This window comes from Adiantum capillus-veneris, chromosome 16, assembly GCF_014529385.1.
Source record: "Adiantum capillus-veneris isolate H3 chromosome 16, ASM1452938v2, whole genome shotgun sequence".
NCBI lineage: Eukaryota > Viridiplantae > Streptophyta > Polypodiopsida > Polypodiales > Pteridaceae > Adiantum > Adiantum capillus-veneris.
The window spans coordinates 29,731,771-29,749,961 of record NC_140946.1 but is presented as its reverse complement, the minus strand read 5'-3'; the positions used below and the strand labels follow the sequence as shown (position 1 = coordinate 29,749,961).

General features: G+C 42.8%; 2 pseudogenes; one reads left to right on the top strand and one right to left on the bottom strand.

The window, feature by feature from the left end:
- Positions 1 to 227: 227 nt before the first annotated feature.
- LOC147438787 (uncharacterized) lies at positions 228 to 953 on the bottom strand (annotated as a pseudogene).
- A 4,579-nt stretch (positions 954 to 5,532) lies between these two features.
- LOC147438786 (uncharacterized) lies at positions 5,533 to 8,848 on the top strand (annotated as a pseudogene).
- The last annotated feature ends 9,343 nt before the right edge of the window (positions 8,849 to 18,191 follow it).

The following is an 18,191-nucleotide window of genomic DNA, read 5'->3' as shown; positions in this document are numbered from 1 at the left end:
AGAGAGAGTTGAAATCAAATAAAATTAGATGAAATCATATCTTTTTCACATCATAAAAATATTGCTTTGGGTCAACACATTGAAGAACAAAGATATTCTTAATTTTAAACCCTAGCAAGATAGACATAAATAATAGACACATTGAAGAACTAAGATATTCTTAGTTTTAAACCCTTGCGAGATGGACATAAATAATCGTTACAAAAACCTTTGAGCCTTCAACCTGCTTAGGTTCGTTTGGCCTGTGTGAGCATATCATGCACAATATTGGGAGCTATTTTGCTTTGGTGAATATGCATGCTAACGTGCACATCTTGACCAAGAGTTATCAAGAACACATAGTATAAGTGTGAACATGCAAGATATATTTTCTTCAAAGAAACACGTTCTTGAAATTCCTTGCACGAGCACGATGGATTCTTCCGAACCACAACATCAATCAGCTCTGGATCTGAATCCGCTGAGTTCCACACCTTCAGTTTGAACACCTCTTCAATGCCAATCTTCTTCACCACAGTATCTTCCACATGCATTCTTCGAGTCAATGCATAAGTTACTTGTGTATATGCAAGCTTTGACACACCTAGTCTGTAAGGAAGGCGCTACCTCTCCTCTACATTTGGGTCACTTTTCAGTGGGGTTGTGGCATCAATGACTGCCTGAATTTGTGGCAATGGAAAACCAAAGTCAAATCCTCCAATCTCTACTATCTTCATGTGTGTCCCTTTTTCAATCGGCCAAATTGTGGGAAGACTACTAGGAGCATGTAGCACAACCTTACTAATGTTCCAGCAATGTCTGACATCTGTGTTGCAAAAGTAGCAAAACTTCTCCTTCTTCCATTGGACCATCTGGCAGTCACTCCAGAAGCACGGTGCTATCTCACCCCCGCGAACAAGTGCATCACATTTCTTTCCAGATGCCCAGTTGCTACACTTGATCCTACTCGCCATCGGCACTCTCCTCAATGCCCACATGGTGGGATGCACTTCCACCTCACATGCCTCAAGATCATGCAATAGGCTTTCAGCATTGTCTCCTACTTTGCCCTTTCCATGAACGATAGCTTCTTGTCTGTCTACTGTGACATAGTTGTACTCCGGACGATGGCTGCACCTTTCTTCATCTTTGTTGTCCTCTTTATCCAGTGACCTCTTGACCCGAAGGGTCTTCTTTTCACCTTTAAAGTTGATTCGTTGTGAAAACATTGGAGTCCTAGAAATTGCATCATCCACTACCTTTGTAGTTTCAAGCGGTGATGGTGTTTTGGCCTATCGTGATATTGCTCTATCGATCAACACCTCTAGAGTGGGCCCCGTTCCAATCAGTTTCCCCTCAAAGAAAGCAAGCTGCCTTGCACATTGAAAGTACGCATTGACAAGGTCGGTGATGCATGCATCATACATACTAATTTTATGTTTATACCCCTCTCCAGCGAGCCATGAACCATGCTTAGATTCTGAAAGATTAGTCCTTGGCACCAGTGCATTGGCTATGGGCTCATTGTCCACAAGCACAAAGTTTCCCCAACGACTAGCCCTGTGATGCCACCAACCAAGCCAACGCTCAAGCTTCCGAATTGAGTTATCCAATGCCTTCCCTGTTGTCCACCATGCCCTTATTTGCCTAAAATGCTCAAGTGCATCAGACCTAGTAGATGCATTTCTCCAGCTCTCACACATGCCTAGATGGGTGGCCCTAAAGAGTGATGCAATATATCGATCTGTATGAATTCTGAGGCCTTCCTTCCAATGGAAAAGGCAAGATCTCTCTCGACCGACCATCTCCTTTCCATCATTGAACACAACTCTCACTGCACGCCAATTTGCACCTGCTTCATCATCCATGAACCCTACAAATTGCGGTTTTCTACCACCATGCTCTATCACGACCCTTACTAAGTTCTCCTAGAACACTGCACAAACATGGTGAAATGGAAATTAGCCACAAAATTTACATCACTGAGCTAGGTCAAATCAATACTTACAAGTGATCATAGACATGCGCCCCCATGGTATGCCAGCCACCCTCAATTCTGTGCACGTGATCAAAACAGACCCAAGATTGCCTAAGATCACTGGTACCAAACAATGTCCATCCTTTTTACTATGCTAACCCCTGATCCTTCACCAGTTGTAGACATTTTGAATAGAAAGCATCTCTCGTCCCCTGAATTTGCTTGTAGTGGGAATCGAGAACCATGAAAGAATTCAAATTGACATTTTCTCTTCAACTCAAGAATTGCCTCAAACCCATCACCTGCAAGTCTATTTGCTCGTCTACTTTGCACTACTATTTGTTTCAACCTGTCAAGTAGAACCATGATAGATTAGCACAAATCAATGTCAAGTTGTCAAGAGTAGTACAATGGATAAAAAGTCGAGAATGTGATGTGCCTTTGGGCATAAAGTAGTAAGCAATGGCAGGACATGTCCCAATGCAAAGAGGGGTATGCTTGCAAAAGAAACACTCTATATTACCAAAGCTCCCGCAAGCATAGCTACCAACTATGGGAGACTTAAGAAGCTGACCACACCAATGAAGCTTGTTGGCTAACCCTGTCCTTGCAAAGAATGGACAACGCTCATTCACACATTTCAGTGAACCACCACACATGCTTTTGCGAAGAGTCAAGTCATTGAGGGCCCTTGTGTGAGTTTGAGGTTTGGTCCAGAGGTTACCGTCGTACTTCTGCTCCATGCCCTCCATTTGACATCCATCCACCAATTCAAAGATTGTGTTATCTAGGATTTTTGCGGGTAGCTCACAGACCCTCTCCAACAGTGTGCACTTTGCTATAACTCTATGGAGAATGTCATTTGGAGTCAACCGTCTGACAATCTCGAAGGATGATATATTAGATGACAAATCATCATCCTCCACTTCAATTTGCTCTGCACTACCCGGGGTCGGATTGTTAAAAAGTTTGTTTGAAGGAGTGTTGTCTCTAATTTCCTCCTCCAAAATACTGCACCAAACAGAAGAAATAGGTCAACAAGAAATCCAACAAATCATGGATTGACAAGTGTGTACCAACTCACATTGGGGAAAGATTGGAGGCACCAAGCTCGGACTCTACTTTGGTAGAATGCAAGCTTGCAATATAGTATTGTGACAAATCACAGCTGAGAAGAAAGTAGCTATCATCATCAAGCCCCAGTCTCCTTTGCAAAACAGACACTGGTTGCAGAACCCCATCAAACTCTGCCAATACCTGCAAGAACCGTTCCAATTTCACTAGAGCTTGCTCGAGAGACCAGATTTCGATGCATAGATGAAGTAGAAACAATTGCTACCCCATTGAGAAAAGGGACTTCAAATGCAGCACCATTGAGGTCTCCCAATAAGATTTTGCCAGTGCACTTATAATCAAATATCTAATTTTTTGCATAAAAATGAAAAAAATAATTTTAGAAAAACCATCGAACAGGCCAGTGCTCCAAAAAATACACAAAATTCACTACATGCGTCTTAAAATACACTACATGCCTCTTAGACGACCAAGGACCCGCTATTAACTAAGGCGGGTCAAGTAATTAAGGCGGCTATATCAAGTAAAATCAAGTAATCAAGTAATTACGGCAGGTCGTTGGTCTGTCCAGGGGGAAGCTAGTCGCACAGGGCTACGTACATTCTATGGAGGAGGGAGTACACCAGAAGGAAGGATCTCGTGAGCAAGGTATGACATCCCCTGAGTGACATCGCAGGGCAAGATCAAGGATAAATGCAGAAAAGAATTGCAGGTCATTCAAGAGGACGGGCAAAGAAACGTGGCCGCCCACGGGTTTTTTCCTACAAGGTGTTCCCACGAGCTCTCAATACATCCCTCACCCACCCTCGTCACATTTGCTTGCAAGAGGAGGCACTGCTCCCTGCCTTGCTGTGCACTCATGCCTTTACCAGTTTCCCTATCGGACAGAGGATGCCCTCCCTCCCTTTGCCATTGTGGCTCTACGAATTTCCTTCTCGCACCCCTGCCCCTACCATTGCAATACGCACCTAGCTGCCTTGGCTCCACAAACTGCAGAGGAAACAGAACCAGCCCTGCCATGTCATCACCATCATCTTCGACAAAGACAAAGACATGTAGTCTTCCATGGTAGAGCGCACAGATTAGGTGATCATTTGACAAAGCTCACGTCATCATTTGACGATGCAGAGCTTAGGTGGCCGCCCAGGGTAGGTGATCATTTGATGAAGCAAAGCTGCAACCAAAGTAGGCAAACAGGTGGAGATTGGGTGGAGATGAAGAAGGCATTGCTCATGCCATGCAGCCCCCTCAAAGCGTTTTCACCACGCAACAAAGTGAGTCAGCCAGCATGAATTTCTTTGCTTGTTCAAGTGCGCAAATTCATGCTCAATTTTCTAACCTTAAAACTCAGCAAAATCAGCATGCTCGGTTTTTGAAAGTTCACTTCCCATGTTCTGTGTGTCTGATGAGGCCGACTCAGAACCTCAAAGCACCATCGTGTGTACCTTAGCCTTCGTATACTTCTCTACAGCATGGCTTTTCTTGCCCCCATTAATTCGAGTGAGCGTAGGTTTGCATATCTCAGATGACTTTAAGCACATGCAGAATGTAGTTATGGATCTCTTGATCATCTGTTAAAGAGGGTAAGTTATCTATTTATGGTATGCTCTATTAAGATCACCAGACTCCACTTGTGTCAAACGGATATTGCAAATTGAAAGCTGCATGTACGAGCACATTCGTTGCATCAGTCATATCTAATTCTTACCAATGTTCATTACGGAAAAATGCTAATGCTAATCAGAGCATTGTGGTCAAACTATGGCTATGGTTTGCAGGATAGCAATGGATTGCATTTAGATAGGAATAAAATGTTATAAACTATGACCTGGTAGCTTATAAACTATGACATGGTAGCTTATAAACGTACATCTCTGCGAGAAGTGATTAGTGAATAATCTTTAAATGTTCAAGTGCGCTGAGCGCATTTGAACAATCAAAGACATCCCGGACGTTTTTGCAGTCCATCCACCTTGGAAAGGCGCCATAGAGCAGCGAAGGGTTGTCCGACATTATGTTTTACCTGTGACCTTCTTCCATTGTCTTGATGCCTTGATGACTTGGAGGTTTGATGCCGATGAAAATGAGCTTGGGTCTTTGAGTGTTTGATGATATGTGTTTTTTAGTCGTAGTTTTCTTTTGCTCGTACCAATGCATTTATTGCCAGCTGTAGGAATTTGAATGGGCCGGCTACAATGGACCAGTTGTCAAAATTGCACCCTATCTCAAAAAGCCGCCCTGTTTTAATTATATTTACAGTGGAGCCGCCCTGTTTTAACTATAGTGGAGACGTAGTTCTCTAAAAGCCACCTTGTTTTAACTATATTTACAGTGGAGCCGCCTTTTTCATGATGACGGGTCAGCCTCGACTTTGTGACAGGCACTTGTGTGTGGGGGGCAATGACTTTGTGACAATCACTTGTGTGTGTGGGCCAATGGTCTTGAATGACTTGACAAGCACTGTGTGGTTAGCTTTGGTATTGTCGTGTTATACTAACTAGATGTCATGGGTGACAAGGTCAGTTTGCATGAAAGCTAAATGTTGCTTAGTTGTTGAATCCGAACTTCCAATGGTTAAAAAGAGGAAAATTTTACAGGCTGTTAGCAGAGTAGGTAGCTCAAGGACTTCCGCAAGAAGGGGTGATTTGCTCAGTACACTAGATCAAGCTACCACATCCCTCCAAGGAAGTAGTTCTGACCACGAAGTTGAATTCATGCCGAAACTATTGATGTTGTCATGGAAGAGATTCTAACCCAGACCAAGTTGTGGGTGTTGTTGTTGGAACTGAAGATGGCTCAGAGGATCAGGATGAATTTGCCGAAGAAGCCCAAGAATTAGTAGCTGCCAGTGTAGTTGGGCCTGACCAGGCGGATGACGATGGTCAATCTGAGAGTGTCTCCACCCAGACCACTACCTTAGACCCGACTACCACAAGAAAGAAAAAGATAGAGATCTATGGAAAAAAATTGGAAACTTCAACGCCACAGGCATTTTTGGAGAGGATCAAAGTGAAGCACGTCCAACCACCCCCTATGGTACCACTGTGCAGAAGGCTTCCAACCGAGGCAATTAGGAAGATTAGCCCACTTACAGAGAGGACTCTGTCAAGGAGCTTCAAGAAAATGGGTGGCTATATTCCCAGCAAAGGGGTCTTCACCGTCAATATCTATGATTTGGAGGGAGAATAGACTTTGTTAATAGATGCAATGCATGAGAGCTGGGATGATGGGTGGAAGGAATTGAACCAGAGGTACGAGGAGAAATTGCTTCAGAGCGAGGAGTGGGGTCCCTATCTTACATGCAGAATGTTGCATATCTTGGATGGAAACAACAGACATCGAGCATGGATGGCTTGCATAGCTGAGGGTAAGATCGTATTTAGCCATTTTTAATTTCCTGCATAGCTGATTGTAAAACTTGTATTGATTTGTCCTCAGCACAATCCTCTGGAACAAGCAAGCACTGTAGTGTTTTATGCAATTTTCTAGAGTTTAGGAAGCAAGATGTTGGAGAATTACTTTTCTCCCTGTCACGCTTAAACAAGTAAGCTCCATTGGTCTTTACTGTGAATGAATTGCCATTAATAAATTTATTGTGAATGAATTGCCATTAATAAATTTCTTTTTCTTTGATGTTTGTCTAACATAGGATAAACGAGTTTGACTTTGTGCCAACCACATTTGGGGATAGACTCTTCCAGCTTAGGAAGCTAGGTGAGTCTGACAAGAGCACACTTTTGTCCTACCTGGAAGAAGAGGACAAAGCATGGGTGGAATCAGAGATGAGGATTCAAGGTGGTCGGGGTAAGAAGAGCTGGTTTTCATTGCCCATTCAAATCACGACCTGGCTAATCTTCAAGGATGACGTGGAGCAAAAAATTGAAGAGCAGTCAAAGGGGCTTCTTATTGATGACAAAGGTAGCCGTGACAAGATTATAAGGAACGTGGAGACACTTTATCAAGGTAAGACATCAAAGTTTGCAAGGATTGCAGACCCAAGCAATGGGGAGTAGTATTGGAATGATGTGTTGTCACTTCCTTGGCATGAGCCATCCACCCACATTGCCACTGAGGAGAAACTGAACATGATAGGATCATCAATGATTAGCGATGCTAATAAAGCTCAGATTGTGCGCATGCTGGACAACCACAATGCAAACCAGAGAACTTTGGAGGGACTCCCAAATGAGAAAGCTAAGGTTCATGATTGGCTGCATATGTATTGCTTTTGGTTGCAATTGGCAGATCATGGTCGTATACTCATACAAGAGATAAGGGAAGTTGATCATGTGCCTCCACCTCCTGAATCTCGTTGGAACTCATACGTACAGCTATGTAGAATGAGGTCCTTTCAAAAGGCTTTCAAGACTAATGAGGGGGGAATAAAGTTTTCTACTGAGCCTGATCTTCAGCCCGGCCTGAAGACAGCTGCAACACGGGAGCTTTACAGGTGCAACTCCTTTCTTTTGTTGTTTCTTCAATTTACTATATTGGTGTAGAGGCTCATTTCATCTGTTTTATCTCTTGTAGATGGCTCCGAAAAGAGCATGCTGAGAAACATATAGCAGAAATTCCTGCCATGGAGTACGTTTGGAAACAGGAGGACCAACCGGTTTACATGTACCAAGATGTGAAACTTGGTAGGGTAAGTATAGCTCTTTGATGATTCAATGAGCTCCTCTTGTAAATAATGTTGTCATGGCCCATGACAAGTGCACATTTAATGTAGCATTTGAGTGAGGTGGAGACAAGGCACTACCCTTGGTGGCTGGACTTGCTTGGTCAATGGGCACCAGAGGAGGAATTAGAGTTGTATGACTTGCACAAGACACAATTGCAGATGGAGACAACAAAACATCAAGAGCGAGGGGGGGACTCAATATCTCACTTTGCCTCGACTGGGTCAGCAGTATCTAGGAGTAGTGGCAAGAGGCCTCCAATGCCAGTAAACCTCGGCAAAGAAATAGTTAACAAATACTTGGCGGCACAACAGCAGTCTGAAAGGGAAAGGACAACCACCTTAGGAGCGTCTAGCAGAGCAAGGGCACTTATGTTCCACCTGAATTGAAACCAGCAGGTAAGGCTAAAAGATAGAAATGTCTTTGGCACTATCAAATACGTGCCGGCGCCTAAAAGAAGAGTTGTGTGCAGGCACTGTGTTTTGCTTTCATGTTCAGGTGGAGGACTTGTGGAAGGCAATGACTAACCCAATCGAGAGCGAGGAGCTAACCTCTAGTGTATCTGAGGCACTGACTATTGTCTGCAGGATAGGGAGGATTAAAGGGAAGCAAGTAGACAACTGTGTTGATCTAATAATTGCTGACTTTCCTTCTAATGTAGCGGTGGAAGGATTTTCCCAGAAGAAGGTTCCGCGGCGGAACAAGCTTGGCCCAATGACATTTGAGAGCACTTTCAAGCTGGCAGACCTCTACCTTTCTGACTTGGGATATCTAGTTTGCTTGCATCCACTGGAGGAAGGAGTGTCTATTGAGCGCATAGCCACCAGATTGGGGTTTGCAATGTTCCGACGACAGATTGTCCATTGCACTCCACCAATTGGAACCAAAATCGGGCACATTGTCATGCATGTGAGTCTCCCTCCATTTGGTTTGGGTTGTTGTTTGTGGCCAAGTATTGAGTGATATATCTTCTTATGATTTGGAGTGGTTGTGCTTTTAGGTGTCTTGTTTAATGCTATCGGTCTTTGTGAGATCATCCACCCCAATCACAACTCTTGATGTACATGAGGACCAACTAGCAAAGATGGACCTGGGGGAGGGTTTTCAATCAGTAAAGGACATAATATATGATGTGTAGGAACCTAATTGATGCTTTGAATCTATGCATAGGACATTTAATCTTGAAAGAATGTGCATGAAGGTAACAATGTGTAATTTTATGGATGCTCTATCATGCAGGGTTCCCCTTGAGGATATTTCAGTATGCAAGGGAAAGCCTTGGCGAGGTGGGACTCAGCGTGGCGAGAAGTTGGAAAAGTACATAATATCCTTGTTTAGTTGCATTGAAGACACAGTGCTCGACCTCTTTGCAGGCACGGGAACGTTTGGGTTGGCTGTTGCCTTCATGGTCGCCATGTTTTGATGTTTGAAGGAGACGATAGGATCTATTCTAGATCCTTCTTCCTTATCGGAGTATTGAATTGTAGTTGACATGTTGGAAATGTTTTTCATTGGTATATGGTTGAAATTGTTGTGTACACATAAGGCTATATGCACCGGATTTGTTCTAGACTCCTTCCTTATCGGAGTATTGAACTATAGCTGACATGCTGTATGTTTTGCATTAGTGTTTGGTTGAAATTTTGCGTTCACATAAGGCTATATGCAGATTGCTGTGTTCGAGATAATCTCTACATTTTGCTGTCAGGTTTTATTGAGTCTACTTTGTGCATCAGGTTAAGAAATTTTTTGAAAATTGTAGTGTTCTACATCAGGTTGCTCAAGGTTAATTCAATTAGTTTCCTGTTGAACAGTGAAGTGAAGTTGAGCGTGAAGTATTCTCTGTCATCATTGATGAATCCTAGCCCAAGCTCCAGAAGATGTGGTTTGTACATTGAATCTAGTTTCTAAGGGATCTCTTTAGTGTGAAATTGGATTCTTCTTTTTCATATCGCCAGCTTTGTCCAATTAATGCCTACATGTCGTAACAGCGCCTCAAACAAGAAGAGAAGTGGGCTTGTAAAGGTGCACGATTCCCGAGCTTTACATCAATTGGGATAGTCTAAGTGGGACTTGAACCCCAATCTTGAGGATGCATGGTGTGTGTGAGTGGGGCATGTTTCCCCTCGCTAGGAAACTTGATAAGAAACACAATGCATTGTGAAACAAACAGCGGGATTGCCCAAAAGTTAAACATTTGTTCTTAGATACATTATCGACAGTTTACGATATGAGTAAAAGATTGATGTAATTGGAGAAGTTATGGCCATGGGTGCTTTTCAAACCTGTGTATGGCATTGAAAAATGAGCAAATTATCGAACAAAATTTCTTTAGAAGATATAGCTGGGAAGGTTAGGGCTAGCAAAATGCAGAGATTATCTCAAACATAGCACATGCAAATTGAGTCTACTTTGTGCATCAGATTGATTTATTTTTTTGAAAATTGTAGTGTTATGCGTCAGGTTGCTCAAGGTTAATTCAATTAGTTTCCTGCTGAACAGTGGTGTGGCTATTTGAAGCATCAAGCTGTAGCTCCTCTTTGATGAAAATGGGTCACGATTAGAGGCTCGCTAATGCCTGCATACATGCATATTCTTGTCAATGCAGAACCTAGCCCTTCATCCAACAATGGCTGGGGGAACGTTAGCTTCCTATCCTCACCTAGGAAGCAGAAGGAATTGGCTAGACTTGTCCTTTCCTCACCCCTTCACTAAGACTCGAGAAGAATAAAATACTACCTGACAAAACATCACAAACCAAACACTAGCTGTTAAACTTCAACCGACTCCTACATGTTTGTCGATTATGTAGTCAACCTCACCTGTCTCAATTGTGGAACCTCACACTACAACTGATTGTTGTACGAATTCCAGTTGTTTCTCCTCCATAGGATGCATTTGGCCTTTTGATTTCCCGCACTTGTCCTTTGCACCGAATGACAGTCTTTTGATGTTTTAACTGCAAGACAAATTACTTCATAGGATCTTCCTTTGCTGCCTTCTTTGAAACTTTGAGCCGTTTTGCTGCCCGCCCAACACCCGTTATCTCACACTAGAAAGAATATTTGGATCAGCAAGAATATTCGTAAATTCGGATCAACAAGAATATTTGCAATTGGATTATAAATTCGTGCAACCCCACTTCCACAAGGATGCGAACCCGCAACCCGACCTTTGCCAACAAAGTGCAGAATCATCTCTCTGTTTTGCATACACACTACAGGGAAACAAACAGAGAAAGTTCATGGTTTGTTTTTTTGGGGGGTTTGCTATACTTTGGGCGCTTTTACCTTTGGTTTAACGAATTATTCATGGCCTTGTCAATTTGTCTCTTTACATTGTGTGGATGATGTCTTGCACTATAACACCCTCTATGACACCAAATCTTGTATGCTAACTGCTCACCTATTTTATTGTTGTCGTAAAAGTGATTTGCACTCTACTCCCTACTCACTTCGTGTGGCTCGCTTCATACTCACACCCCCACAAGAAAGTGGAGCTAGGGACACGTTACAACATATCTATAGGGTATAAATAATGTGTCAATCAGGTTGCATGAGAGAGGGTTGAGCATGTACCCTTGGGGTAAATACAACCCCCTCATACCCCACTACACAATTGGGTTGTTTTGATGGCCATAGTATCACCATCTGCATGGAAGAGCTTTATGACCTTCGAACATGATGGGGCGAAGATATGAAGGTGTCTTGCTACACCATTGAAGGCATTAAACTATAGAGGATGCCATCTTCATCTATGTTGGACATCGGAAAGAATTGAAGGGAAGAGGATCCTTCATCATGGGCTACATTGGGCAAACTAGGGAAGTAGTTATATATTGGATGAAAATTTATTTGAAACCCCAAAATAGTTCTCCAAAACAAGACAAGGTAAACAACCTTGACTTGGCTAGTTGTTTTGATTCTATGCGAGTTTTGGCCAAAAATTGTCAGTATTCTTCAAAGCATGTTAGGAAAGGTGTTTAGGAGCCGAGAGATCCTTATCATAACCCAATTGTTAGATTTTGCTACTTCAAACACGTCTCGAAGCCCAAAAAGTGTCGAGTCTTTGAAAATACCATAGAGTCAACCAGGTTCATAGAGATAACTCAAGAAAGCAGAAGGGCAATTTTTGTTGATGGCAAATAGATGAACACTTATAAGTGGAACAAGGCTTGTGGCACAACAACGAATGACCTTTCCAGGTAAGGGCGTAAGTTCTGTTTTTATCATGGGGTGGCACCCCTTTCAACTGGTCTTTGAGAGTGTTTGAAAATAGTTCAATCGCTCTAGAACAAGTGGTGGTTGATCGTTTTCGACGAAAGGGCAGTCACTTTTGTGACTTTTTTTCAGGTGATCTTGATAATATAATCAACTCGCCATTGTGAGTTTTGCCAAACAAAAATAAAGAAATCTTTCTCTGATGGGTCAATTCATACCAAGAGGCTAGAGTACATTAGTAGAAGAACTATGAGGCAAATGTGGCAAGGTGGGACGTATGTGCTTTTTTGGGTTGTGTGTGTGTGTGTGTGTGTTGTGGGGAGGGGGGGGGGGGCGTCCATAAATGACACAGGGTGTGAGTGGAGGGATCGACGACGATAGGAGCGCACGATTGATGTTGCGTGGCTTTTAGGCCGTCGGATCTTCGCAGCGAGGGGGGAAGATTTATGTAGTTATGGAGTCGCTTTCCTTGCAATGGCGCACGTTAGGCGGGCTGGATAGGGTTGAGGAGTGCGGACAGGGAGGTATGGGGTTCAAAGCTCAACGCTCCACTGAGAACCCTAAATTTTTATGCTCGTTGATTTATAATCAACGATGGATTAAAGAAAAGCCACCGATCCCTTCACTCGACCTCTATCCTTTATAGAAGAGAGAGAGAGAGAGAGAGAGAGAGAGAGAGAGAGAGAGAGAGATATTGTGGCATCATGTGTGCATTATGTAAGAGTCTAGAGAGGGTGCTTTTGTATGTGTAGAGTACACTAGAAAGTGAAACAGAAGGATCCTTTTCTTAAAGGAAAGAGTTTTTTTCTGATGGAAATCTTTAAGTTAGTACTTGGGGGAGGAGGAAGGTATAATAAGTGGCATTTGTGTGTGTGTGTGTGTGTGTGAGAGAGAGAGAGAGAGAGAGAGAGAGAGAGAGAGATGAGATCATATGAGAGAGTACTATGTAGTATGTACACTTGTCACTAGGTATATATCATATGTGTGTTGGGGGATTTTTAGTATGTACACTAGCAAAGCCTGCCACCCACCGCTCTTTGCATTCAATGCTTCTTCCTTTGTATATTTGAACTTTGAAACTTGGAGCCTCTGAAGTCTGAGGCCTTCCCCATTCTCTGCAACCCCTCACAGGACCCCCATTATGCTCATCACAAAAAGCTTGTACGAACCCACCCGTCACAAGTTCTCACCTTTAAGTTTTGTCACTTTTCCCTTATGGACAAACTGTCCTTCCTATCCTTTTGTCTCACTTTGTAAAGATACTTTTCTTGGCACAAGGCTCAGGAAACATTTTTTGTGGATTCGGTTTGGGAACCTTTTCACACGCATATGAACAAGTTAACTCTAAATTTGAGAGGGATAATCACACTAAAAAGCTCATATTATAATTAAAAATTCTATAATTTGAATCGGCTTGAGAACCTTCTTGCTCAAACTTGAGCCGGCCATTTTTCATTTTGAACAGGCTTTGGATAAAGCGAACCTATCTTTTTCCGAACGCTGTCTTAGTCTCCTTATAAACTACTATCAATGCTATGGTATTATAAGTCTTGCTCTTATGGTTTTTGCTTTAAAAAATAAAATAAAAAATCTTGCTCTTATGGTCTTTATCAATTCTCTTAAAGACCCAATTTTTTTGGCCTTGATTCTTAGGGTCAACTAATGAGATGACTCGGGGAAAAAACAAATTTTTCAAATATACAAAATTTCTTTACTTGAATTTGTCAAGAGGAAATTTTTAAAAATTAGGTCACTTTTTCATGTTTTTACACTATTTTTCTTTATTTTGGGGCAGAATTTCTCCTTTTCCCCTTGCGCTCAACCGGCATTTTGGAAATTGAAAACGGCACTATATTAAGTTGAGACACATTTTTCCCAAACACTAGATGACTCTGTGACTCATCCTCTGGACAAAGTAGGGAGGGATATCCTATTGCGTAGTGAAAAAAAGACAGAGGGAGGGACATCCTCTTGTGGAGTGTGAGAGAGGGGGGGTTCCTATTTCTTGCTTGAGACTCGCTAGGTCAAGGACTCCCTCTCTTTCTTTCTTTGCTTCAACCTCTGCTCCCCCCCTCCAATCCCTCTCCTTATGCCACATGGCTAGGATCTCCAAGTTGCATTGAATAGTACGAGTGTGTGGCTCGTCCATAGGGACGCCAAGGGGAAGGGGGGGGGGGAGGGGGAGGGGGAGGGGGAGCTCCATTTGTGGGGGAGGGGGGGAGAGAGAGAGATGCTCCATTCCCCATGCTAGTTAGGCCTTCTTCTTTTTTTTTCTTTGCCTTGGCCTCCACTCCCCCCTCCAATCCCTAAACTTATCTCACATGGAGGGGGCCTTCGAGGTGCATTAGATAGTATAGAGATAAAGATAATTGGTATTTATGTCAAAATCCAAGATATTTACTAAGACTCATCACTAAATGTACAACTAAATTGAACCCCAGTCAGGACTTTCGTTTTCGACAGGGAAATTTACACTACACACCAAGTTATATAATTATCACGTATTTTGTTAACTTCCATTTTTTCAAAATGTAACTTTTTAGTTCATAGATAAGAACGCTACAATGCTCATCGGGATATCCTCTTGTGGAGAGAGAGAGAGAGAGAGAGAGGGTTCCATTTCTTGCTTCAGACTCGCCACGTGAATACCTCCCTCTCTCTCACTCTTCCTTTGTCTTGGCCTCCATTCCCCCCTCCAATCCCCCTCCTTATGCAACATGGCAAGGACCTCGAAGGTGCATTAGATAGTACGAGTGTGTTCAAGGGAAGAGAGGGGGGGGGGGGGGGGGGAGGTGCTCCCCTTGAAATGAAAAAAAAATTGGGCCATTAAAACCAGAAGTTTTTCTAGAAACTTTACAATTCAAGCTATATAATTATCATGTATTTTGTTAATAAACTTCCACTTTTTCAAAATGTAACTTTTTATTTCATAGATAAGAACCCTATAATGTAGCATATTCATTGCACTTCGTATGTTCCAATGATTTTGAGGAAAGAAACAAAGAGATAATCAAGCACGATGTTGCATCGGCTTGAAAGAAGAAATATGTCCGTGTCATATAGTGACGAGGCGGGGGGAGGCCACATGGAAACTGGGGTGCCCTTTCCTTTTTCCTCTCTCTCTCTCTCTCTCTCTCTCTCTCTCTCTCTCTCTCTCTCACACAGGCTCCCGAAACAAAGGACTTGTCTCTCTGTGCAGGTTGCCTTGGTCCTTGTTGTCCCACTTCACAAGGTTCCTCCTCTGCCTCGGACTAGAAATCTGCAGCTCTTCTCGCATAAAGAGGAGGTCAACTTTTGCAACTCGTGCAATTGGACTGCAGATAATGAGAGAGAGAGAGAGAGAGAGAGAGAGAGAGAGAGAGAGAGAGAGAGAGAGAGAGAGAGAGAGAGAGAGAGTTGCAACAATGTTGCAAGAGACCCGCAGGCATGCTCGCTCTGCGTCTTTGTTTGTTTCCATCACACTTTGTCTGTCTCCATCACACGCAAGACCTGCGCGTCATCCTTGCTCACTTGGCCAAGGGAAATTCGAAGCATCTTTCTACTATTGGATTTTATCATTTCTCACATTGACAATGGTAATGAATTAAACAGAACATAACTATATATTATCCATTTTGGGATTCTATTACTTTTTACTACAAGCAACCTTGCTAGTCTCTACACACCTAGCAAATGCATCGAGTGTGTCCATTATATCAAAAGAAGTGTGTGGAGAGAGAGAGAGAGAGAGAGAGAGAGAGAGAGAGAACAGTGGCTATGATATAGCATGATCACATACCAACCATTCTTTCCCCTGTAAGGTAGGATGTTAGAGGTTCTTTACCCCCTCATTTTGAAGGTCCTACCCCAGAGCTCCTCCCAGCGACTCCCCCACCCGGAGATGGCAGCATCCCTCGTTCCCCCTGTCATAGTAACTAATATCTAATTCTCCTAAATGATTTTCTCATGTTAAACTGATCATTTAATATGGGGAAGTACCACGGGAGAAAAAGCTAGAATATTGGTTAAGCTGGTAGACTCGCCACAATAGGGATCCAAAGGGGGGCCATCTTCAAAAGAGCAATGTGCAACAATGGGCTTTAAAGACCCTAAGGTTCAGCCCATTAATACTTCCAAAATGATAAGGTCCCAAAAATCAAAGGTTGTGTCCAATGGTCAAGCTTAGTAAAATTGGATGCTTTGTGAGTGTGCCAAAAAAGTCTTCCAGGCTCCTACATAGGAGGGGGCGAGCCCTGTAAAAGTAGGGGATGAGAGAGAAACACACACACACACACACACACACACACTCACAGGCTCCCTTTACACAAAGGGAATGAGGGACACATGTCAGCTCCCTAGCCCAGATGCCCACAAGGTGCACTCAAATCCTATTGGATGGCCATAGAGGCGTACCAATGAGAATTAGGCTAGAGTAAATCTAGTTTAATTCATTTAAAAACACTTGATAAAAGAACCAATAAGAATTAAGCTCTCTAGAAGACTATTGGCCAGTCTCCCAAGGGGTCCAATGAGCATTCAGCAGCCCAATGGCTTGCCTGATTCCTATTGGCCAGAAGACAAAGGGATCCAATGAGAGATTAATTGATTAATTTAATTACCTAAATCTCTCACAAAAGGGGAAAGGGAAACACATGTCAAAAGGCTATCACTTATGCTTCTTAAATCCTATTGGCTAAGTCTGGAGAGGTCTAATGATGAGGTGCCAGCAAGAGGATTTAGCAAGAGGGGTCGACCAAGAGAGAGAGGGGGCTGATTTTTCAAAGGCATTATTCCACACACACTCACACTAGCTCATGTGTGAAGCAAGAAGACTCTCTCTCTCTCTCTCTGTCTCTCTCTCTCTCTCTCTCTCTCTCCCCTTCTCAAGCTTTGATGGAAATCTCATCATCTACTCCAAGCTTGTGAGAAGGGAGGCATACACCAACAACTCTTGGCTTTGTGATGGAAATCCAACCAAGAGCCAAGCTTCAATGCACGCTCATCTCCTCTACCATGCTAACTACTAAGCTATGCTAAGCTATTATGAGTGATTATGTGAGGAGATATACTTCTTTCTCGTAAGACTACTCCTTCCTCTCAATCTACTCTCATACCCCGCTAGCTCTCACCATCTTCGACGGTGTGTGAGGTCTTGGGTTTGAGACCGTGAGGGAATTGATGTGTTTTATAAGTGTTTGCTTAGTGCTTGAAGCTTCCATCTTCATTGCACTAGCTAGTTATTGAAGGAACACAAAGAATTGTATTGTAAAATTTCTCCTTTGATGGGGGAAACCTATAATATAAAGCCTTTTGGAGGGGGGACTGGCTCCATGTAAATCCGGTCCTCAACTGTTGTCAATAGCTTAATTTCTCTCTCTTTTGAAGTATTGGTTATGCCTATCTAACTAGGTGTTATGATTTTTGTTGCTCTCTCTCCACCCAAGCACTCTTGTTATGCTCATTAGGAATCTATTCTAATGAAATGCTCACTATGTTCATGCTATTTTCTGCTACGCACAAGTTACTAGGCCATTAAATGTTACACTGGTATCAGAGCACAAGCTTTCTCTTTTCTTGCTCAAGAAGGGAGGTCCTCAAGCTAGCTATAAATGGTTGTTATTATTAATTGCAATTGAGTAAGTAGAATAGGGATTTTTCAGCTTTGCAGTGCGCCTGCCTTCGTGCAGATAACGGGGCATCACCATCGAGAGATTTGGTCTTAATAGTGGAGACCTACGGGTTTGCCTACGGCTTAACCACTATTGAGTTATTAGAAGCTTGACAGGAGCCGGTGATGTTTTGGTGTTGAAAGACCCTCACTTCTATTCTTTGCAATTAATGGTATTCGAGCCACAGGTACAATAGCTTGAGTGCTTTTCTAAAGGGGTAAAGAGGAGTAGCAACTAGGGCTTGAAGTGCCAAAGTACACCTAAAACATTTTACACCTAAAAGTTGTTAGAATGCCTGACAATAGTAAAGAGAGTGGAATTAATGTTGATAGCTTTGATTTTGCTAATGAGCAGGCTACTAATGATGCCCCTATACTTGTTAACTACCTTGTTTCTAGGCTTCAAGAAGCCATGGGAAATCCATCCCTCCAAAGTGAAGTGCAACTGCAGCTTCATGCACATGGGATTCTCCAAGCTCCCCACCATGAAGAGAGAGTACCTAAGAAGCCTCCTTTGAGACTTCCAAAAGAGGCCTCTCTCCGATTCGGGAAGAAGAAGAGGATCCATACAAAGGGCTCAAAAATTTTCTTCTTCATGACGCATCTCCTTCCCA